This window comes from Lissotriton vulgaris, chromosome 11 (assembly GCF_964263255.1).
Source record: "Lissotriton vulgaris chromosome 11, aLisVul1.2, whole genome shotgun sequence".
NCBI classification, from domain to species: domain Eukaryota; kingdom Metazoa; phylum Chordata; class Amphibia; order Caudata; family Salamandridae; genus Lissotriton; species Lissotriton vulgaris.
In genome coordinates, this window is record NC_141699.1 from 452,218,480 (window position 1) to 452,243,953 (window position 25,474).

The following is a 25,474-nucleotide window of genomic DNA, read 5'->3' on the forward strand; positions in this document are numbered from 1 at the left end:
GTTCTAGGGGGCGCCACCTCCCAGGCGCAGCTCATACAATGTCCCAGGGTGTGTATCTGCGGAACATTTATGTTTGTATTAGAGGGCTGGTGCATGACTTCTACCCTGTGATAGCAAATCCTTATTTGCCTCGTTGAAGCGAGAGGAGGAAAACCATGTATTACTTTAATAGAGCAGATCCAGATGGTAAAAATGGAGTAAAATAAATGAAGCAGGGTCTCGCCTGTTTATTTAAATGAGCCCCCAGTTGGGGGTAATGTGCTGGGGCTAATTCTAATATTATATTGCGGGGTCTCTGCAGCACTGGGGACCTTAATCTCACATGTAAATTAGAGCGGGAGGGCACAGAGACATTTCACAGCCTAGGGGATAGCCAAGTCCCCGGGTATTGTTTACTAATTGTTCGGGGGGCTTCGAGGCCAACTCAAGTCTGGGTGTCACCACCTTCCGGGGCTTTACTTAAATATGCAGGGTGGGCCTCGCCAGTCCCTGAAGCCTTGGTGGCCCTACACAGTGCCTTATTGGTTCTGTAATCACACGGACAGTACTCATGGTGTTAGAAAGTGATACACACATAGAGCCCTTGCAGTTATAGAATTAAGCAGGCTTCATTTACGTAATAGTCTGTTGGTTTATATTTGGTAAGTGCACAGCAACATAACAAATGTTTTCCCTCATAACCTCCTATAAACAGCTGATTTTCACAATAAACTACAGATAAGTGTTGTCAAAAAAAGAAGACCCATACACTCACTTATTTATTGGTAAAAAAAATAACCTTTAATAAAACAACACAAATAAATGGAAATACAACTTTATTCGAACAAACAACAGTATAACATGAAATAAGTGGGTGGGTCCCCTCCAGAAGCAGTGTACAAAACCTGCAGGACAAAAAAGAATCATGAGTATGTGTGCCATGTCCAAGAGAAAAAGCAAGGTAGACACTCAGAATGAAAGGAAGATAGTGAGAACGGGACAGAGAGGGAGTGGTGGAAGGGAGCAGGGAAGGGAGAGTCAAAAGAACAGAGGGAGGAGGAGTCAGAGCGCCAGCCTACTGCACCCAGCCCTCACTGTTTACCTCCCGTCACCCGTGTGTCTAGGACCCTGGGGTCTTCAAGAAAGAGTGCGGTTCAGCAAGTACTTAAAATGAAACAGATATGAATGAGGCCAGAGATTACATTATTATCTACGGCAACATCGCTTGCCTGCAACTGTGTACCCAGGCTTCTGCACCCCAGCCACTTCCCTTGCACTGTGCTCAATTGCAGCTCCTACGCACTGAGGCTTCACTGCTCACCTGCCACCACCGCTGTGTCCATCGACGTGCCAGTGCAAGCTCCGACTCCGGGGTGCCTCTGTCAGGGTGACACAGCAGGTCTCCGGTCGGGGACGGTGTCTTGATACCACAATGGAAGGCGTTGGTATGCCCAGGGCATCTTCACGGGGTGAGCACCCGCTCACCCCGTGACTATGGCGCAAGCAGCTCAGTGTCTGAAAAGGGAGAAATAATATAATTCTGGAAACGTCTTGAGGTAAATGAAGGTTTATTTAAAGCTTAATAGGGAACACCAGTTGAGTGCATCCTTCTTTCTTGAAGTACGATCTACCAACTGTTAGTGGTAATCGTGGTTCAAAGAGGAGTTGGAGTGCACAAGGATAGACAAGGTTAAATAATAAACTGTTATGCCAACGTTTACATACAAAGGAAAAGGGTGCATGCTAGAAGCATAATGTGCGCGTGGTGCAAGCATGTGTGCATGTACACTTAGTAATTTGCTCACTACAGTGTTCCAAAAGTCAACGTCACATGTCTGTGGCAGTGGTGCCCGCTGGCTCAGGCCTACAGTACGGTCCAGCAGGTCTTTAAAATGAGACAGAGATGTGACTGAATGAGATCAGAAATCACATCATTATGCACGGCGACATCGCTTGTTCGCACCTGCGCACCCAGGCTGATGCACCCCACCCCTCCCGCAGCACGCGCTCGGTTGCAGCCCCTGTGCACCCAGGCCCCACTGATCACCTGCTGTCATTGTTTTGTGTCCAAACACGACGGGCAGCAGTGTTCACAATTCATATGCAGTGTTGATTGCCAGGATGGTCTATACATCATGGCTCGCTTTTTTTAATGCTCATTCTGATATGCGAGGTGGATGCAGCCAGATCACCTGAGACAGTGTGGAAGAACTGGGACATATGGCGTCATTGTTATCCTATTTATGCGTAGGCAAAGTGGGCTGGGCTTGCGTACGCTAGGGCAGCGTAAGGTTGTGAATAATTATTACGGGGACCTGGGGGTTGGTCAGTTCCTGCCTGGCCAGGAAGTGTACTTATGTGTGTTTCTGTTGCAGTTTTGACGTCGCAGAATGCGCAATTTACATTAATGTAGCATGTACCGGGAGGGCAGCAACTATTGCTAAAATGATGCAGTTCGGAAACATTGAATGGACAACATCACATGTTGTTGTCAAGGTTGTGGATATGCGCAGACACGCATGTCAATGGTGTGCGGTATTGTTAAAAGTGTTGCTATCGCAAAGCGCACACATGTGAATGTGCTCAGATGGAGGGAGGATCAGCAGTGAGGCTACGTCATACATAGTGATAACACTCATTACTGTCAAGCAATGCATGTCAAACATGAATCTGAAAGTCTCACAGATTGACAAAAGGTAGCACAATAATGTGCACACACACACAGCAGGGGCATTGTGTAACACATTTGATTTTTGATGTAACGTTTCAGATGCATTGCCATCACAAGTGGAAGGCTAATGTACAGACCATGAATATTGATCAAGATGATTGTTGCCTGTTGAGTGTAGTATAAGATATGTGTACTTTACAAAAAAGCTCTCTAAGCAGAAGGGCAGTGCCTCATCAAACGCCATAGAGAGAATGACTAAAATGGGTGTGCTCCTCCAACTGTTACAATGGGAAATGTTATGAACTAATTAAATGCTTTTTGTTATGGTCTCATGGCAATCGCGCAGCGGGCACTCAAGGATCATAATATAAGTTTATTACAGTTAGAAATATATAAATGTTTAAAATATTTTAGATAATTGCTTGCTCTCCTATACACCTTAAAGGTATTTAGATATAGTTTTGAGACATAAAAAAACCAATGAAGGAATGTCGTACCTGGCGCAACACCGATACGTCTATGATGTAACAAAGGGCCTGGAAGTGTGCACTCATGGCATACGCAACACACAGCGGGCGCGACCCCACGTATATGACGTAACACGTGGCTTGGTACTGCGTACCCGTCGTATACGAAAGTAGCAGCTGGCGCGACCTCATATGTATATGTTACGCAGGACGCAGTGCCACAAACCCGTCGGATACGAAATGCACCTCATCTATGAGTTTAGCAATATGGCGGATAGGATTCGCGTGGTGATAGAGATTGGTACACTACTGATATGGGACTGCAGTTTTCTAAAAAAAAAAAAAAGATATACATATTTTTGGGGGAAGATATAAAACATTACATCATTTTTAAAGTAAAAAATAAATGGATAATAGAGATCCAAAATATTGCAAAAAAATTGAAAATGATAGGTTTTATAAATATTAAAATATGAAATCAACATTTTCGAAATTCACTGAACAAACCATAGGTTTTACAGGCGTTATAGTTAGGAATTAGCATTTAAAAAACCTTTAAAATTAGTTAGTTGGTCATTTGACTCATTCAAAACCAGAGAAATTCTCCTGTTGAAGTTAGTTGACCTAACTATAGCTTGAGCACCCGCAATGCACTGCTGATGATGTGACATATTACATCACTCATGACATGGTCAGTGACATCATTGATGACATTCCTGATTACATCTCAAATTACATCACTCATGACATCACTCATGATATCATCCAGTGAATGTGTGTTTCTGTCAAGTTTAAATATTTTTCATATATATCTATTGCAAGGTGTATTGAAGAATGAATGCATTTACAAGTGCCTGAAGGGATTATTTAGTAGGTGCGTGACTGACTGTGTAAGTGAGTGATTGAATGTGTCTTACTGAATGCAAGGGTTAGTGACTAAACTGTGTGAAAGTCTGTATTAGTCTCTAAGTTGGTATGTAAGCAACTGCATGGGTTGCTGAACAGCTACCTGAGTGTCTATATGGGTTATTGATTTGTTGTCTGGGTCCCTGAGTGCCTGCGTGGGTAGGTGGGGGGTGTATGACTATGTGCATAGATGTCTGAGTGGGTGATTCACTGGTTGTATGGATTCAGAAGTTCATCTGGAAAGGGCTGCATGGGTGAGTTAGTGTGTGTATGGGTGTGTTGGTGAGTGAATGAATGTCTCAGTGGTATATCTGTGACTAACTATATATGTTTGAAGGCACTATATGTGAGGGTTGGAGTATGTAAATGACTGTACGTGAGAGTAAGGTATTTACTCTCACGTATAGTCATTTATAGGTGAGAGAGAGAACCAGCTGAGGTAGAGGCTTCAGTGGTTTTGGGAGCTGGAGGGCTGCTTGGACCAGGTGGCGTGGTGGCACATGGAGGCAGAGACATGCTGCCATGAGACACAGTGTGTGAGGGTGAATGTGGAGGGCTGCCTCTCCACTTCTTGGGGATTTGATAGCCCAGAACTGTCTTGGTAGAAGTGTGAAGTGGGATAGCCACAACAGGCATACTCTCCCCCAAAGGTGAATCAGGTGCCGGTGGTAGCTTTCTCTCTGAGGATCTGCTGGATCTGGCAGTACACTTGGCCTGACTTTGCCTTTTCTCCTCCCTCCCATGTTGACCAGGTGAACCCCCCACTGTGCCCTCCTGTCTTAGCTTCACATGGGTGTGGGTGGCTGTTGAGGTTGTGGGTGGAACTGCCTTTGAGGGCTTTTTCTGTGGACTCTTTGCATGCACCAGCTTCACAGCAGGCACAGCAACTGTTTGTCGGTCTTTGGGATACACTTTTGGGATGTGAGTGTCCTTGAATGGTGCTGATTTTGAGGCATGTGAGCCTGATGCCTGCTTCTTGACTTGATGCCCATGAGTGTCACGTTAAAGGGTTTTGCCTTTGTGCTCCTGTGTGACCTTTTGTGTTTGGGGGATGGTGTCTGTGCTCTGGGCCACTTGGGGGCTGCTGTTGTGTTCTGCATATGGAGTACCTGGAGCCTGAGGGCTGTGGTGTGTGGTCACTCTCGTCAGATGTTGCCACTGGTAGATGGGTTGCCAAAGGGACTGGAGCTAGACTCTGAGCCCGTGGCAGCTGAATTGCTGCCATCACTGTGGAAGACAAAGACTGGACAGGTCTGTGTAGCCCACCCACATCGGAATGAATGCCCTCCATGAAGGCAACTACCTGTGCCAACGTCTTGTCATGGTCCTGAAAGGCATTCAGGAGAGTATTCTGACCCACACACAGCTGGTGCAAAAGGTACACAGCCTCAACAAGAAGGGCATCAGGCGGGACAGGGCCAGGTTTTCCGGGGGAAGGACACTCTTCCCTTCTTACTGCTGCAGGCACATGCAGCACTAGTGGAAGTAGCTGGGAGGGTGTGCACTGGACCATGTGTTGTAAGAAGAGGCAGATTTCCCACTTCCTGTGCCTGCCAATCCCGAGGAGTCACCCCTGGCGTCAGATGAAGTTGAGGTTGGTGTTTCTCGGCATGATTCTTCAAGGGCACTCCTGTCCCCCACCGAGGGGCTGCTCACATCAGTGTCAGTGAGATCATGTGTAGCAGTTGTGCCCAAACTTTCAGCACTGGTGCCTCTCCCCTGTCCTTCTGTGCCCTCGGTAGATGCTGAAAGAGACAGAGATGTAGGTTCTGTTTATTGCCATACTCACAAACATGAAAGGACAAAACCAAATAATGATACCCTCATGTTGCACACACCCCTGTGCAGTTTGCATGTGCAACCTTGATGCAAAAATAAAAAGATGCATGGTAACATGCAAACTTGGTATTATTGACCCATGTGATGTTCGCACAACCAAATAGCTTGCCCGTGCCTCCATGTAACCCGACATGCAGATTCCTGTAAGCATACCTAGGTGCCTGTAGGTGAAAAAGATGTACATCTCAACATGTTGTCACACTCGCATATGGACTCACTTTAAGGGGACAACACAGATACATCCTCCAAAATGTCCTTTTGCAAAGGCCATAAGCTCCTGCTATCCACCATGTTGTGCTTTGAAGCACAACTACAGTTGCAGATTGGTGTCAGATGTGCAGTTCATACAATTTCAATGTCAAGTACTACACACATCAAAGACAGCACACTAAGATGAGGCACACTGCCGTTCACTGCCTAGTGATGTCCATGACTCCACTAATGTAGCAGATGCCATAAGGCGACATCTTAGCATGCAATGTCAAGGGCCATTACATTACAACACAGAGGCCAATGACAAGCCATAGCATCACACTGGAAACATCACAGAGCTTCGCACTGCCTCAGGGTTGGGGTACATGCAGTCACTCACACCCAAAGTCACACTTCGCAGAATACTCACCCCCAACTAGCTGCTGATGGGCCGTCAAACGTCCATGCCAAGATGCGGGCCATTAGTGGTGTCATGCTCCTGCGCGCAAACCTGCCATTCTGAGGGAGCAGCCCCAGCACCACATTTTTGCTCAGCTGGCAGATGTCATCCCACCTCTTGTGACAGTGTGTGTGCCATCGGTTGGAGATGCCCAGAGCCCACACATTCTGTGCAATGGCCCTCCATAAGGCCTTACACTGGTGGACTTTAAGCTGCAGGCATGAGAGACAAGAGGAGGAAATATCAGTAACACTGGTTTATGTACCACTGTGTCTCAGTGCAGGACCAGGCACAAACTTAGCACACCTATTCAGATATGGTTAGCAGAGGTCATACAGCAATGTGATGAAGGCTTTCATCTGCAATGCAGTTTGTGAGTGAGCAAGACATACATTACATTGTGAAAGATGTTTCGGAGCAGAATCGAGGTGTCCAACCATGCACAACCCTCAATGTCCTTGGCCTGAGAATGGTTACCTGTGTCATTGAGCTCACATTTAGGGACATGATCTTACGTTCCCACACCCTTCTCATGAGGTCTGTTTTGTGCAATCCACAGGCCTAAGCTAGCTCATTGAGGAATAAGGTGGCAGACAACACATATGTCTCACTCTGTCCATTCAGTTATCGGTCCCTGTCAATTTGGGCAGTTACTGTGCAGGCCTGGGGGGGCTTACACTGAGGTTAAACGTGGGCCATCAGAACAGTCACATGGATGTACAATATGAGAGGGAAAACAGTGGCTACACATGTGTGTCAGTACACATAATGAAAAGAATGGAAGGGGGATGTTTCTGAAGTACAATAATATGCTGTGTCATTTGGGAATTTCCACCAAGGTTGCCACCCTTAGTCATTTCACTCTTGTGCATACTGCTCACAGATCCATGGTATCAATACACAGTAAACCACACTTCCATCAGTACCCTCTGGATGAAAAGTCTTTGTAAAGTCACAAATGAGCATGAGAAAACCTCATGGACACAAACATCCATTAGCACAGGCAAACTCTGTTCTGATTTCCACTTTCCAAACTAGCAATGTCACTGTATGGCTGCAAAAACACTGCATGTCCCTCCCATCCTGAAATGCAGCCCAGGAAATGTGTGAAAAAGCAACAAACCCCATTTTCCTGAAGTCAGCACGCTAGGCAGTGTATCACACAAATCCACATTCTCAGGCACATACTTCAGACGATCAACTTCATGTGTGCACTCCCTGCACTCTCCTACTTTCACTCTAAAACACTTACCATGATACCAGGAGGACAATATATACTCCCATACTTTGAGAGCACCTCGTCCACCAGGACCTCCAGCTCCTCTGTGGTGAAGGCATGGGCCTTGATGTTCTCAGTTCTCGCCATCACTGGGTCCAAGAGACAGGAACAGCAGCAGTTGGTGGTGAAGAGTATCAGTCAGCAGTGTCTGGAAGCAGTGGAAATGTGTGGCTCTCTCCCATACATATATAGCTCCCTGCGGTTGTTTCAGTGGTACTCAGCTGCTGCAATTGGTGTGCCAGGTCAGCTTTATCAAATGCAACCAATGACCATCCCCGCGGTAGTGGAGCACTCCTACCGCGATTTAAAAAAATGCATTTGTCTACCGGGATTGTGGTTCCCATTGGCTGAATGGACATGGGGATTGGCGTTGACATGGCGCGGGGCCAAGGCGGTCGCTACTGCAATTTTGCTGTTTGACATTGGTGCCTATGGCTGAGATTGTGGTGGCAGAGCACGTCAACCGCCATTTTGCAATGTGTATATCAATACCGCAATTGCTGTTCCCATTGGTTGTATGGGCATGCCCATTGGCGGTGCCACCCCGCGAGACTTAGACGGTCGCTACTGCAATTTTGCTGCATTACATTGGGGCCTATAGTCCTGATTGTGGAGGCAGGGCATGCCAACTGCCATTTTGCGATGTGTGTACATCACTACTGTGATTGTGGTTCCCATTGGTTGAATGGGCATGTGCATTGGCGGGGTCAAACTGTGGGTCCCAGGCGGTTGCTACCACGATTTTGCAGCTTGACATTGGTGCCTATGGCCGTGATTGTGGTGGCGGAGCACGCCAACCGCCATTTTGAAATGTGTATACTACTACCATGATTGCGGTTCCCATTGGTTGAATGGGCATTGGCATTTTAAGGTGCCACACTGCGGGGCCCAGGCGGTCGCTACTGCAATTTTGCCGCTTGACTTTGGTGCCAATGACTGTGGTTGCGGTGGTGGTGCATGCTTACCCCACCTATGGACACATCATGCTGTAGCAATGGCAATGGCCAGTTCTCAACATTGAACAGTTGACACTTATTATGAATCATGCCACTAGATAGTTCAAAACAATGCTAGTGTTACATGTAACTCACTGATGACTACACATGCCATGTCAGTGCACAGAATTACATGCATAAGCATGTACTCCCTCAGATGTCACTTATGATGTTGTTCTGCATGTACACAGATATGTGGTGTGATGGACTCTCCAATATGTACACATGTCAATGTGTGAGATGGCTAAGCATCCCACAGTGGTGAAGGTCTGACTACATGATGTGCCTTTTTCACTGTGTACATTGCTTTGCTCAGGTAAAAACTTGATCTTTATACACACATTGTGCTCATTATGTTGTTATTGTGCGCCCTGTCCAACTTACGCAAGAAGGTGTACCAGGTACACCAGCTATGTAGAAGCCAACAGTGTTGCTGTTTCACACATGTGCTGTGTCAACTACTCTCAGGGCTGCTTACACAAGATGTTGAAATGTACCTTTTGGCATTCACATAGTCTGAATCTGTTTAGGGGGTACTCACTGTGTGAATATTGGACAAGTGTACGACTACTTTAACCTCTTAAGTGCTGCTGACGACCAACGGTCGTCACGAGCGCTACCTCCCCAGTGCTGCGCACGTCCATTGGACGTCCATTCAGCACTATTTCCAATGGACAGCGCAGCACTGGGGAGGGATATTTACACACAGCTAAGGTGTTAGACCAAGACGTCCCTACATGTTACTTGTGCTGTAAGCTGTACTTTCATGCCAGTCATTGTTGGCGTTGTGTAAGTAAAAAAGTGAGTTGTTGGACACATCTCATAGGGGAATTGAATTGACATGTGTCCCCTTTCATCTCACCTAGGAGGAGACCAAATGTGCCTACCCTTCAAAACCTATGTGGTCAATTGGAGCCACATCTGAGGCCTCACAGAACCTATCTGACGGTTTTGTCCCCAACTTGTAAGGTGATGATGGCCCTGCATTTCTTTGCACCTGGTTCATTCCAGTACACAGTTTCTAGCACAGGTGGGATGTTTCAACCAATGTTCAGCATGGTGCTACGTGATGTCCTGTCCGCTATGATGACCTACAAGGACAGCTACATCCATTTCCCCAGGAGGCATGTATTGGCGGTTGTGAAGAGTGATTTTTATGACCTTGCCCACATCCCTAATGTTGTTGGTGTCATTACCTGCACACATGTTGACCTGGTTCCACTACAGGCACGTGAGGACATCTACAGAAACAGGAAGCATTTCAATTCCATTATTGTGCAAGTGGTATGCCAGGTGAATATGATAATCTCCCATGACTGTGCCAAATATCCAGGGTCAGACCATGACTCCTACATCCTCCGTAACAGCATTGTACCATAGCTGATGGGAAATCTGTATCCTGAGCGTGTGTGGATTGTGGGTGAGTACACTGAGTCAAGTAGCGTGCTGTATGTGTGCCATAATGTCCTCTGCCACAGTTACGGTACAAAACTGTTCTGTGTATCTCACATCTAGGTGGCTCGGCATATCCCAACTGACCTTGGTTGCTGAGCCCACTGAGGAATCCCAGGACCCCGGGTGAAGTCTGCTACAATGATGCCCATGGGAGGACACGTAGTGTGGTGGAGCATACTTTTGGCCTACTTAAGTCTCGATTTCGGCACCTGAACAAGAGTGGAGGTGTACTGATGTACTCTCCCCAAAAGTTGTTTTAGGTCGTAGTTGCATGCTGTATGCTCCACAACCTGGCCTTGCGCAAAGAGATCCCCCTGATCCTGTACAATGATGAGCAGCTGGTCCCCCACCTGCAAACCCATACATGTCCAGTGACAAGGATAGTGGAGAGGAGGAAGGTGTCAACCTGCGTCAACAGCTCATCAACCACTACTTCCCTTGAAGGTGAGTGACATTGTACAACGGTGCCATTGTCTGCTGTTTTTGTTGTTGTTGAAAAGGCCAAGGGGAGCTTTGTGACTGCTGCCTTTTGTTGGCTCTGTGCTGAGGGCTAATGTTTTTGGGACAGTTTAGTTATGCACAGCTACATGATGTCTATGTTGGTATTGTCGCTCATTGTAATGTGTACAGGTTTGAGTACCTTGATAACAGGTGTTGTGTAATAGCTGTGATGCCATCACCTGACAAGTGAATGTTGTTCTCTTGTGTTTTCCTAAGTCCCTTCAGCCTCTCCATCCCTCAAAACAATCAGTGCTCCAGGTACATTGTAATCAGAGTCAACATTGTACATCCTGTGATAAAAATAGAGCTGACACGAAAACATAGGTGTGTAAAGAGTGTTTATTTACAATAAGTATATGTGACAGGGAAGTGATTATTAACAAAAAGGTGCAAAGTTAATCAATGAGATGTCAGTGATTGTAAACGAGACAATAGAGTAGTCACCACATTGATGTGGTGACATAGTCCAACAGCCGCCTGCCATCAACATGGCAGCTTGGGTAAGGATAGTCAACAAAGCTAATAGCAGGGTGAAGAGAGGGGCCCTCATGGCTGGCTCTTTGACTGGTGCTTTGCCACGGGATACTCCAGTGGTTTTGCTCGGGTGGCCTCTTGCACGTTTGGCAGGGGGGCCTCTGCTTCAGGCTCAGCGGTGTCTCAGGAATCATCCTGTTCCAGCTCATCCCTCTCTGTGGCCGCAGGTGAGGTGCTGGGACTGTCATCCTGCGGGCCACTGGATGGAGGTTGAGCTGTTCTTTGGGTCGCAGGCCTATCCCTCAGAACACCAACAAGTTGGCCCAAGAGGTCCACGATTTGACCCATATGTGTGTCCATGGACCTTATCAGCAGCAGACCTCACACACATATTGCAGAACTTGGCCCATTTGTCCCTAAGTTTGTTCATAGACCCCAAGGACTCTTGCAAAGCTGGCCAGGGCTTAGGCCCCAGTGCCATTGGATTTGTCACCCAGTTGCCCTCCCACCTGCCCTGCTGTCCCGGACCTGTGGTGTCACCACTCAACGTACCGCTGACTCTCCCTGCCCTCCTCAGATTGTGGGGTGGTGTGGGTATCCTCTGAGGCAGGGACAGTGTTGCAGGCAGCACTGGTGGTGGTGGTGGAGGTCACACAGGTCATTACAGCAGGGGTCAGTGCAGTTGTTGTTGCTGAGGTAGTGGTTGTGGGGCCAGTGGGGGCCTGGGACTTGGTGCACCCTCGTATACCTGATGGGCCAAGTTCTGGGTCTGCATCCAAGGGATCTAGGGAGTCTGCATCCGAGACTCCATGTTCTGGGTGGGGGGAGACTGGCTCTGCAGGTTGGTGTTGTCATCTTCAGCAGTCAGTTCTTGGTCACCTGTAGAACAGAGGAGGAATGGTCATTGAAGTGCACCCCACAAGCTTGGTGTTAGATGTTTGGATGTTAAATGTTATACATCACACAGTTTACAATGAGACCACTTTGTATGGCTGTAAGGTACTGAGCATCATGACATGATGTGGAGGTACATAGATTACATGTCCATGATGTGACATGTCAATAGATACCAGATTGTGTGATTACAAAGACATGTCATCATCTAACAACTAGCAGCGCAACAACTTTATGTAAAGCGTCTTTGTTGTTTACTCTGCATGGAAGAAGTTACATCTGAGCATAAACTAGCCCTTGTAATCTCATGCATACCTTTGTCATTTCATGTGCTTTGCTTTCTTTTTATGACTGACCATGCTTGTCTTTTTTTCATATGGGCCTTGATGCTCTGCCCCATGGCATTTAGAGATAGCATTCACTGCTGTGCATAATTGTGCCCTAAATTTCTTCAACATGTGGTTTTGTGAGTCACACTTTAGTTTCTGTGACAGTTACATACGCTTAGCTGTCTGGATCTATGCCAAGTTGGGTGGGTTTTGAGGGCTGGTGTGGTCATATGGCTCCATGCTCTCTGAGAGAATTGGCAGGGTGCATGCACTGTCTACCTACCTGTTCTGTGGCACAGTTCCGGGGAATTGTAGTGCTGGATTCCCACCCGCATACATCTCTCCCTGTGAAGATGGCTACCTACCTGTGGGGGCGTGGTCAAGCCGGTGGCAGAGATGGCTGCCAGCTAGAGAGGCTCGCAGCAACAGCCAAGCCCAGCAGCACATATTCCCGGTTCCAGCGATGTAATCAGCATTGAGACCCTTGCCGAGGACAGCGGGAGCGGCGCTGCCATTGCGTGACCAGTTGTGGCTTTCCAGCGCCTGTTGCTCCATACCTCTGCTGGGTGGCATAGAGACCGGGCCTTCCGACGCTGCTCCTTTGGGCGTCTGGGCAAGCCCACACAGCGAACAGACGGTGGCTGATTGGCATGACTGGGGCCGTTTTTATCTGAAGCTCCTGGTGAGTCACACGGTATTTTCGAACTTTCCTGTCCCCCCCCGGCCCGCCCCTCGTTCCTGCACTCGGTCCGATGCCCCACCCCGTATTTGGAGCCTTCTGATTTCCGATGCGGTGGTGATAGGGCCCACGTGCTGGCGAGATCGTGTGCTGGGGTGCTGGTGTGGTGCTGCGGGCGTGCCTAGTGCGTTGGGCATCCACCGGCTGTTGCGACTGATATGCTCATGGATGCTCTCCAGACAGTTGCCTGCCACATGTTGCTGTCCGGCTCCCTTTCTTGGACTGCAGCCACATTTTGAACTGGCCTTGTTCACCTTGTGCTGACAGCCTGTGGGCAGCTCTACCTGGGCCTCACTGGATACCTGTTTACCACTCCAGCATTGGGCATGTGAGGCTTGGTTCCCTGCTCTACTCGACCACTGTTCCTCCTTTGGTGCTGGGGGCGCTATTTTAGCCTTATCCAGTGACCGACACAGCTTCACTCCTGCGCCTTGGCGAGCCCACGCAATAATACTGCACACTAGCTAAATCCTCTGCCCAGCACTACGCCTGTGCCACTTGCTCCCTCAGTACCCACTTCCACCCAGGCGCTGCCTCGACGTCATGGGTCGTAAGGACCCGAAGTAGAGCACTCTGCCATTTGGTAAAGCTACCGAGGGGACTGCATCACACCCTCCTACGATGGCGGAGAAGGCGCCAGCCAAGGAGGTGCCGGAGCCTCCTGGAGCCCCGTGGCAGCACTTTTAACTGAGATGCGGGCAGGTTTCAGGGCACTGGACTCGCGTTTTGACATCATAGATCAAACTATTGCGTCATTGGGCACTAAGGTCAAGACACATGATCCCAGGCTTGACGTGGTAGAGGCACGTCTGTTCCTGAAATTCCAGGGAGTAAAGGCCATGCTGCACAATTTGGGTCTTAAGTATGGAATGCTGTATCCGGCAAGGTTAAAAGTTGACTTCGGGGGCAGGTCTAGAATCTTTGACACACCCGGTGAGGCCCAGGAATTTTGCCGAACACATAAGGCGTAGACCACACAGAACGTTGCGGAATGCCCACTTACTTCCCCACCGCACAGCGGCTTAGACGCTAGTGCAGAACTCTTTTCAAGCTCAGGGCATGGTTGACTGGTCTGGAATGTCTGATTGCTTTCATTGTTTAGTCCGGGGATATGGAACTGTTTAATGCTTCTGCTTTTTAAATGAAACAACAGTAGGCTTGGCTGTTTGCGAGCTGCCCCCCCGGGTGTATCCCGTGTGCTTGGGTTTAATGCATTTTCTGAGGTCCATTCCTTGGCCCTCGTTGGGTTGCCTGATGCTTGGGCGAGGAACTTCAATTTGGGTTGGCCACCTTCGGGAGAGCTGGGTGGTGGGAGAGGGTTTTGGGGTTGTTCCACAGACGGCGATCTCTACATTGGCTGAATGGCACAGCTGGGTAAAGTACAGGCTCCCTCAGCCATGTCCCTCATGTCCTGGAACGTTAGAGGTCTTAATATTACACGAAAGAAGAGACAGGTTATCCACTACCTCATTAGACATAGGGTTGACTTAGCGTACTTGCAGGAAACTCACCTCCCCACCAATGAGCGTTTTGGCTCCAGCTGGGGCGTGCACAGATTTTTTGCTAACTACAGCAATTACGCTAGGGGCCCAGCCATTTTGATCCACAAGAGACTCCCCTTTAAACTCCTTGACATTAACCGAGATCCAGAGGGTAGATATGTTATAGTTACAGGGAATGTCTATGGCTGCAAAATTACCTTGGCAAATGTGTATGCCCCCAATGTTGATGACTCTGAATTCTTCTGCGGTTTGAATGCGCGACTCATAACTCACGACCCCCAGGCTATTGTATTGGGAGGTGACCTTAATCTGTTGATACACCCGGTCTTTGACAGCACCTCTAAAGCGCCAGACACCAAGCCCCGGGCTCGGTGTGCCCTGAGAGACCTCTGCGAGCAGCATGCATTACTCTATATTGGGCGACGGCAGGACCCCACTCTCACTAAGTATACACATCACTCAGGCCCACATGGAACCTGGTCTAGGATAGAATATTGGCTGATCTCTCCTTTGATAGTAGACTGGTTTCGCTCTCACATCACGCTCCCGTGCACATACTCTGACCACTCACCCATAGTTCTGCATTAACAGTTTCCTCGGCCGGAGGGTTACGAGAGGCAATGGCGATTCCCTGGTAGAGCTTTGCAGGACGATCTGTTTGAGTTTGAAATCCAGAAGGCGATAGAAGATTACTTTGAGCTTCACACAGGCTCTGTGGACACCGGTGCGTTGCTGTGGGAGTGTTTCAAGGCAGGCATACAGGGAGTGTGCATCTCCAAATAGGGAGGGGTACTAACAGATCTCAGACAAACTTTGAATCGACTTGAACGTGACATTGCCGCATTAGATTCCCAACTGTTGAGACGGCCTGATGCAGAGGCACAGACCACTCGCCTCGCACTACTTACGGAATACAGGGACAAAGCGACCAGGAGATTCTTTATATGGGGAAATACTTCACGACAAGGTGGTATGGCGAGGGAGAACGTCCTGGTAGAGTACTAGCGCACATGATTAGACCGCCTTACTGTAAGAACTACATTACCGAATTGCAATCGTCCACTGGCTCCACCCTCACATCCACAGCGACCATTCGAGACAAATTCCTAGAGTATTTCACTGCGCTATATGCAACTAGGGCAGACCTCGATGGTACGGCACACACTACGTATCTGGATGAGATAGCGCTGGTGTTTCTGGAAAAAGATATGTTGGATTTCATGGCTGAACCGATTTCCGTTGCGGACGTTGAACTGGCGATAGACACCTTGCGAGGATCCACGGCCGCCGGGCTTGACGGGTTCACTGGTGCCTTTTATAAAGAGTTCAAAGATATTTTGGCCCCTCAGTTAATCGAAGTGTATGCTGAGGCGCTAGAAAAGCAAAGTCTCCCCCCTGCAATGCGTGAGGCGGTGATTATCCTGCTTCCGAAGCCGGGCAAGGATCACAGACAATGTGGCTCTTACCGGCCGCTGTCACTACTGAACTTAGACTACAAAATGTTGGCGAAGGTACTAGAAATGAATGAAATGAAATGAAAATGTGTTTTATAAAGCGCAGATAGCTGCCCAGAGGCGTCCAAGCGCTATGATTGATCGTGTACAAACATCTGGGCAAGTGACAGAAACAAGGAAAACGGGTCTATTTATTGAACAAAAAAGTTTTCAGTTGCTTCCTAAAGGAAGTGAGATCTGAGTTGGACCTTAAATACAGAGGTATGCTGTTCCATAGCCTAGCAGCATTCAGGGAAAAGGAGCGGCCTCCCGATCTGGACCGCTTGACCTTTGGCACGAAAAACGTTGGCAGACCGTAGCTGTCTGCTAGGGAGGTAGGGAGTGATTAAGGAGCGACTAATCGCTGGGCCAGTTTCCCAGAATGACTGATGGGCAACACAGAGGGATTTAAAGCTAATCCTATCCCTAACAGGGAGCCAGTGCAGTCTTTTTAAACCAGGTTTGACAGCAGTCCTACGGGGGATTTGGAGCAGGGTCCGGGCTGCACGGTTTTGGATCACCTGTAATTTCTTTAATGTGAAGTCTGGGGCTCCAAGGTAAAGGGCATTTCCAAAGTCTAATCTGTAGAGAACCAATCCCTGTATAACAGTTTGTTTAGCCTCAAATGGTAGAAGGGGGAGGATCTTCCTCAACATTCTAATGAGGCCGAAACAGGTGGCGGATAGCACAACAGCTTGATGATCAAATGTTAGGGACCTATCCAGCCATATGCCTAAGCTCTTAATAGCATCCTTGGGGACTGGAGGAGGGCCAAGGCAGGCTGGCCAGATCTGGCCAACCGCAGATGGAGCCGAACGTCCCAACAGCATGACCTCTGTCTTGTCCCCGTTAAGTTTGAGACAAGACAGGGTCATCCAGCTATTGACTTCACTTAGACAGCCCACTAGGTCCAACGTGCCCGCAGGGTCCTCGGCCCACGTCAGAGAGACCACCAGCTGGGTATCGTCCGCATAGGTCACGATCTTGATACCATATGGGTGGACAATTCCAGCCAGCGGCCTCATATATACGTTAAACAACATCGGGCTGAGCGAGGAACCCTGCGTAACTCCGCAGTCGAGGGGTCTGCTAGTGGAGGTGGTGTTTCCCTCAAAAACCTGAAAAATTCTATTGGTTAAGAATGGCCTGAGCCACACCAACGCTCCTCCTTGAATCCCAATATCCTGGAGACGCTGCAATAGAATTTCATGGTTCACAGTGTCAAAAGCGGCACTCAGCCAACAAGCCAACAAGCCAACAAGCCAACAAGCCAACAAGCTTTCGCAGCTGATGGAGTACATCATCTCCCTGGGTCAGTCTGGCTTTGTCCCCAAACGCTCTACAACCTTGAACCTCCGGACGCTATTGACTGTGCTGCATAGGATTCAACCTGAAATACCTGCCGCGGTAGTGCTCCTCGACGCAGTAAAAGCATTTGACTTATTAGAATGGCCCTTCTTGGTGGAAGTTATGCAACGTATGGGCTTGCCCTATGGCTTTATTGCTATGATTTCCCTTTTATATAGAGGCCCAACGGCAAGGCTTCGCCTGAACGGCAGACCGTCCACTTCGTTTTACCTATACCGTGGGACTAGACAGGGTTGCCCTCTGTCTTCCCTGCTGTTTATCCTGGCGATGGACCCCCTGGTCAGGCATTTTCAAGAGCGACACCTGCATAGAGGCTTGCCATTTCGGACGGGACCACTATTGGCCTCCCTGTATGCAGACGATACCATTTTATATGTTCGGGAACCCCATTTAGATCTTGCCCCACTGATACGAGAAATAATCCGTTTTGGCAGGTTTTCGGGACTAGGCATCAACTCGCACAAATCGATCATATTCCCTCTAACGACGAGTACTGTTCGGTGGGAGTGCGATTTTCCGCTTGAGTGGTGCCATGACTCGGTAAAATATTTGGGGGTCCATATCCGATTGGACACCGCCCAGATAGACCACTTTACATTATGGACAAACTTTTCAAAAACCAGAAACACAAGTGGAAAGCTGGCTGAAGTTGCCTTTGTCTGTAGCAGGCAGAGTAGCGATTTTGAAAATGGTGGTTCTCCCCAAGTTTTTATATCTTTTTAATAACATCCCTTTTCCCTTGATGGACAGGTTTTTTGGCACACTTCGGTCCCTCATGATTCGACTAGTCTGGGGTGGGAGGCGGCCACACGTGCGATGGTCCATTTTTACTCTCCCATACGATAGGGGAGGCTTTAGTGTCCCTGACTTTCAATTGTGCTACTTGGTGGCGAAGTGGCGCAATGCGCACGCTTGGTTTCATCCCGTCGCCTGCATTCCCTTTCTGAGACCGGAGGCTGACATAGTCCTCCCGGATAAATTGCGTGATGGTATTGCTGAGCCGCTTTCCTCGAGATAGGCATGACATCCAGACGGTATCCACAACTGCTTGGGCGAGGGACAAACTGAGAAAACATACTGGGGCTCCTCTATTATATTCCTCCGCGTTACCACTAGCCAATGCTAGATGGATTCTGATCACAGGAGAGGGTACTATGCAGCGCATGCTCACAGCCTTTGAGATGGGGAAGGTGGGCGACCTGTTCCCTGGGGTCACATTCTTTCCATAGAGGAGAACGACAGATTCGGGGACTGCAGTTTCTTGACGTGCTTTAATATGTGTGGAATGAAGTCTGCGCTGCTTGAGATGTTCCCCAAGTACCCAGTGGAACGAGACTCATTCCTCCCCTTACATTGGTTCTGAAAAGCTCGGTTGGCACTCGCTTGATCTCTAAACTGTACAAGACCTGTGTTCAGATGCTACCTGTGGAAGATTCCAAACTTAGACGGGAATGGGAGGCAGACATGGGAGGGGAAATTTCGGACGAACAATGGGCAAAGTGCTGCGAGGCCACCAGGGACATCTCACTCAATAGCCGGCATAAGCTATTACATTTCAAATTTCTCCGCCTGGCCTATTTCACACCAATAATCGCCCATAGGATTGACGCTACTGAACCACACCAATTCTTGAAATGTGCATCCCCGCACACTGACTTTATATACTTGGCATGGACTTGTCCCCGGTTACACACATATTGGACTGCAGTTCATGAGACATTCGGAAAAATAATTGGGATCCTACTTGTTCCCCTCCCTGAAATCGCCCTTTTGGGGTATACTGTTCAGATTTCCAAGAAAGTTAGGAAACTGGCATCCCTGGGGCTCCTACTGGCAAAGAGGGAGATGGCCATACACTGGGGCAGCATTGGCTTACTAGCCTGATCTACTGCAACACGAATGCAGTGGAATATGCCAGCCTCATGCCATCGGCGTCTCGCTCCAAGGATATTTGGGGACCATTGAGGACCTACCTAGACATGACTAAGCAGACTACGAGCTCACAGGTGGACAGTGGTATTGTGCCTGAGGGAGTGGGCTGAGTGGAGAGTGCACAGACATACAACTGAATGAGGGGGTGCACAGTGAACATAACATCATACCGGTGCTCTGCACATTGGTCATACATGGAGAGCTTTCAGCATGACACTGTGGATGGGGTATCACAGGTGGTGGGGATGGTGCTGGGGTCCTGTGTTTGTTTCTTTATTGCCATCCACTGATTTGGATACTATTTGTGACTGTGCTGCAACTGTCGGGGACATTGTGCTGTTTCTTTTTGTGTCTGTCAATGCTATATTATATGCAATGTGTGTACTATCCTTTTTTTGGAAAATAAAGTGTTTTAAAAAAAAAACTTTTCCAACTAGAGGAGCAATCCTGGTGGAGGAAGCTTTAGATGTTTCACAGACACCTTTTAATGTGTCTGCTGGACAATTATTTAGGACCTGGCTTGACAGTGCAGATTTTGCCAGAAAATTATGTGAGCATTACTAGAGAGGTGCTTTTACTCCGCCCACATGTTGGGACCAGGAGTACATGCTTTGATTGGACATACGTTGTGTGCCCCAACAAAAAAGTGCTTGCCTTACACACAGCTCTGATCACTTTGCTTATCTTGCTGTGTAAGCATCAACTTTCAGGCATGTGTGTGACATTAGAATGCTACAATAATCTCTTAGATACCTATATCATTTTACTGTTTTTCTCTGGCAGCAGCACAGATGCGAGAAGTCTGGTCATTAACCTACATAGATTTTTAGGTTTGACTGATAGTGCAGCTGTCACCTGACCTTTTAACCTACACCAATATAACATAATTTGACAGTTTTTGTTTCCACACAAATACATATTTATTCCCATGCTATTTACTTCAGATTACCATGCAACTTTATTTTAAAGTCAGACCTATTGACATTCCCAATGCTTGTTATTTATGTTACACATCTCTCCTTCAATAGGTTCCATGCTGTTGAAAATAATTTATGTTGTCTTACTTGATCTGAAGCTCTTTCCCTGTTATCCTGTAATACGTTCCGGGAAAATGCTTTAACTTGGTCTCCGACCTTCTTCAGCGCTATAAAAACCATTAATTAAAATAAACTTTGCATTGCTTATTGCCTGTTAAAATAAAAAAGATGGCTACCTACCTGTAAGTTTGAGGAGTGAGATTCAATGGCTGCCAAATGGTTGTGAGTGGGGTGGAGGTCTCCATCTTGCTCAGCTGTGGTCTAAGGGGGCCTGGTTGGAGTTGTAGTGCTGGCTTCCCACCCACAAACACCCCTCCCTGTGAAGATTGTTACCTACCTATAAGTTTGGTCTGTAAAATAGAATGGCTGCCACATGCTTCTGGTGGGGGGAGGGCTCCATCTTGCTGAGCTGTGGTAGAATGGGGCCTGGTGGAAGTTGTAGTGCTGGCTGCCTGTACACATGCCCCCATGGTAATGTTGCTAGCTACCTTTGGGGTGTATCAGAGGGAGTGAATGTTGGATCTGTGAGAAATGTGTTGGGGAGTGTGTGGTGCACATGAATGCTTTTAAGCCTAGGAGGTATAGCTTTGCAGTTGTGCAAGACAGTACATAGCAGTGTGATGGTAGACATTTGTTTGTACTTACCAGCTTCCACTTCCCGGGTGTTCCTGTGAGACTCTCTGGATGCATTATGCCCAGCACCATCTCCCCCCCATGCAGTGAATGTTCTTAGTGGAATGGGAGGGCCATCGCCAGTCCTCTGAGCCAGCTGACGGTTCATGTTGTTCTTCTCTTTCACCTTGCTCTTGAGGTCATGCATTCGCTTCACAATCTCCTTCTTGGTGTGCTGGACAGTCCCTACTGCATTGACTTTTCTGACTATATTTCCCCACATTTGTGGTCTTGTGGCTAATGGTATCTGTTGGACCAGGTTTCCCAACAATTGTGGTTCTACTCTGATTACCTCATCTGCCATGACTGATAACTCATTGTTAGTGAATTTGGCATTTTATTCTGTGCCTTGGTGTGTGATGTGAAAATGGGTTAAAGGTGCAGGTGTGAGAGTGGTGGGGGTGATGTAAGTGATGTGTGTGTGTGTGTTGTTTTTCTGGTGAGATGTGTGGTGGTTTGCCTCTCCTTTGTGCTGTAGGGTTGGCTCCTTCAGTGGTGGAGTATTGCGAAGGATTCTGGTCAGAGAAGGGGCTGGTTTTATACTCAGCTATGTGGGTGTGTCAAAATGTAGTATTTTATTTGTTTATTTATTTACTTATTTATTTTTAGAGTTTTCTATAGCACAAACCAGACCCAGGGTAGGGTGCTTTACACGGAATTAATAAAACAAGTATCAAAATAAAGCAATACACAAATCAGTATGTTTTGTCAAAGATCGGAGGGGCCCAGGCGTCAAAGTTGTTCCTAGCAACAGATAATAGGGGCGAGGGAGACCTTAGGGGAGAAGAGGAAAGTATGAAGGTGTAGAACTGGAATGGTTCCTGGAAGAATTTACAGGAGGAATTTGCACATTAGGAATTATTTTGCTTCTCTTTTGAACAGAGGAGTAGAAGAGAGGTTTCTGATGTAAGGAGGGAGGGAGTTCCATATTCTTGCTGCTGTTCCTAGGAATGCTCTGTCAGATATTTTTTTCTTTCTGAAACATGATGGTCAGAGGAGTAGCTCCTAGAATGTCATATTCCTCCAGATAAGGTACGTTTTTGGGATAGGTACTGGGGCGTATTGTGGTGAATTGCTTTGTGAGTGATGCATGCCATTTTTAGGTGGATGGATTCGAGCTTCATAAGGTAGCCAGTTGAGTGCTTTCAGTTGTGGTGATATGTGATCAAATTTCCTAGATCCTGTTAGGAGTCTTGCTGCGCCATTGAGACAGGCTTTTAGAGGGGCAGTTGAGATTTTGGGAAGCCCCGCGAGGGTGGTGCATCTGTATTCCAGCCTTGAAATGACTAAGGACTGAACTAAAGTTTTAAGGTCTGGGTTTTCGATGAACGGTTTAATTTTTCTAAGGTAACTGAGGTGAAAGCATGCGTTTTTAGCTAACAGGTTGATGTGTGTTTGCATGTTATGGTTCTTATCTAGTGTAATTTTGAGTGATTTGGTGGAGTCCACCAACGTTGGCGTGCAGTTCAGAGTGGTGATCAACTTGGTCCATTCCTTTGTCTCCAGGGAGTTATTGGGGGGAGATTAGAAGAAATTCAGTGTTTTGCGAGTTTTGCTAAAGGAAGTTGGTTGTTAGACGGTGGACGTTCTTTTCTTGTGCCAGGTTCATCGTCTTTATGTCTCCAATGGATGAAATCTTGATGTAAAGTTGAGTGTCGTCCACGTACATATGGTAAGTAATGTTCGCTTGCTGTAGTTGCTCAGTTAGTGGTTCGACAAATAGGTTGAATAGGCTGGGTGATAGGTTGGAGCCTTGTGGTACTCCTAGAAGGTTCGGTGAGGAGGGAGAAGGATTTTTGTTCACCATGAACGATTCTGTTCTGTTTTCCAGAAAGGATTTGAACCATTGAAGGACTGTGCCAGCTAAACCCATGCTGGTTTCCAGTCTTCTTAGAATTTTGTCGTGATTGACTGTGTCGAAGGCTGAGGAGAGGTCAAGCAGGACTAGTAGACAGGTTTTGTTGTGGTCAAGAGCTATGAGGGCGTCGTCAACTATGTGCAGAATGGCTTTTTCTATGCTTTGGCCGGGCCTGAAACCTGATTGGTGGATGTTCAGAAGGTTGAAGTCCATGATGTATATGGTGTCAGGTGTGTTGTCTGGTTTGACCTGGAATTTGTATTTTTTTAGTTGCCATGGGGATGTGTCATTGGGGTGTGCTAGGTGTTCTTTGAGGCTGAGCCAGTTTAACAGGTACACTTGGTGGCCTTGTTGTGTGTGTTTTTGATCGATCACCATAATTGTTCCAGAGCTGCCGCAGTGGTGGATATGCGGCCACCCTTCCACGGGCTCTCCCATTGGTTACGATGATGGCGGTCAGAAACAGCAGATCGTTCCACTGTCACCTTAATGGTATTCTAATTTCACATGCAGGCAATCCGCTGGCCGTGCGGCGGTTTGGGGGTTTTCTGCCGCGAATCCAAACCGCCGAGGACAGATTTTCACTTGCTCCGCACACTACAGGCAGTCTTTGTGGCATCATTCCGCTGCGGTCTGATATTTCTGGTGGTTGATCCTAATCGGACAGCCAGTTTTGCCGCGGTACATGCAGAAGGTTCATTTCAGCGTCCACGCGGTCGTAATGATTTTCCGACTGAAGAAAACAACAACAATGAAGAAATTGGCACAGAAGCTGTAATATAAAAAGAATACATTTATTCACCTCAGATGAGGTAGACTACGTCACACAGAAGCCTTAGTAACTGAATGAGGCAGTCTAAAGAGTACAGAAAACTGGGGCCTTATATATGCTTAGGGTTACATAGTCAGCATAAGACCAAGGGGCAGTCCTGGCTCATGTAAGTATGCAAAATGACTAACAGAGGCTGTTTTTGGCAAACTCATCCTGACATTTACAGACTGGGAACAGTTGCAAGGACAGCTACAAGCTCAACTGAGCAAGTGCGAAGGTGGAAGATGCTGAATATAGTTTGTTTCTAGGCAGATTACAAGAGCAGTCAACACTGAGGGAGGACAGAGCACATGGCGAGCATGTGGCATCACATAGCAAACAAGATAGCTGCCAGAAATACAAAATGGCTTCCAGCTCATGCTAACAAATCTGTCCAATATTTATGACCACCATCCTAATCTACCCCTTAGTTCTGGTAAGGATAGACCTTCTTCATTTAATTCTTTAATCTGATCATGCCTGGAAAAAACTTCATTGAGCATTGTTTCAGTCACACAAAATACCAATTCTTGGCACACTGAAACATTTGTTGCAGACTGTAGTATAAATAGGTCACTGAGTCACAGGTAGATATTTTTGTAGGAAGGTGGCCTAGCAAGTGGTGAGGCGTGGCACATTAATGAATGTAATGACACAGTGAGTTTGACAGTTTCATGAGGGCTTGTATACCAGGTGGCAAATGTTTTTGGAGAAACCGTTTTAAGAGCATTGGGAGGGCAGGCACAGAGGACAATACTTTTTCTCAAAGAGCTTTTTTTATTTGTCCTTTTTGAGAGAGGAGGAGGAGACCAATCTGACACAAATCATATGGTTGACAGCCAGCAGCTGGCCATTATAGAAATCTTGATAAGGACACAAAGAGCCGAGTGGATGCTGCCATGCTGCACAACATTGCAGTGTTTCCCATTAAGAGCACTTAGTGACATGCTGAATGGAGTACTTAGTTTACTGTAAGGAGTGCAGTACCAGTAGGGACCCAGAGAGCTTGACAAAGAGGAAAAAAAGTCAAAAGTAAGGAGTCAAACTGCTTTGAAAAAAAGGCATGAAACATTATATTGTTAAAAAATATTTATATAATATGTTGAAATCTTTTTGTCATGTTAGTTTTTGGTGATAGGAATGTGACACTTGATTGATGTACTTTTTAAAATGGGTGTTACTACATATTTCATATTTTGTGCATGAACGAAAAAAGGCATTCCTGACAACAACATTTTTCGCTGAAAGCTGTTTTACCTTTTACATGACAAGGTAGTAACTACATAGCAAAAACTAATCCTGAAAATCACAACATGTACATATCCTGAAAATATAGGGACAGATTTACAAGAAACTGATGCATCTGTATAGTTTGCCTGCGTCTCCATGCGAAACCCTTGTGCCACCATGGATGTGTCGTATTTACAATAAGGTGCACCAGGGCCCAAGGATTGACAGATGTGTCTGTTGGTGCAAAAATCAAACATTACTGGAGTCGTGTCATAAGCACAAAGCAACTCCAGCAATGCATGGGGAAGCCTATTCCAATACACTGCCTTACTCCTTACGCCTTCTCCAAGCAGGCGTAAGGTTTTGACGCAGTGGCGTCCAGAATTGGCGC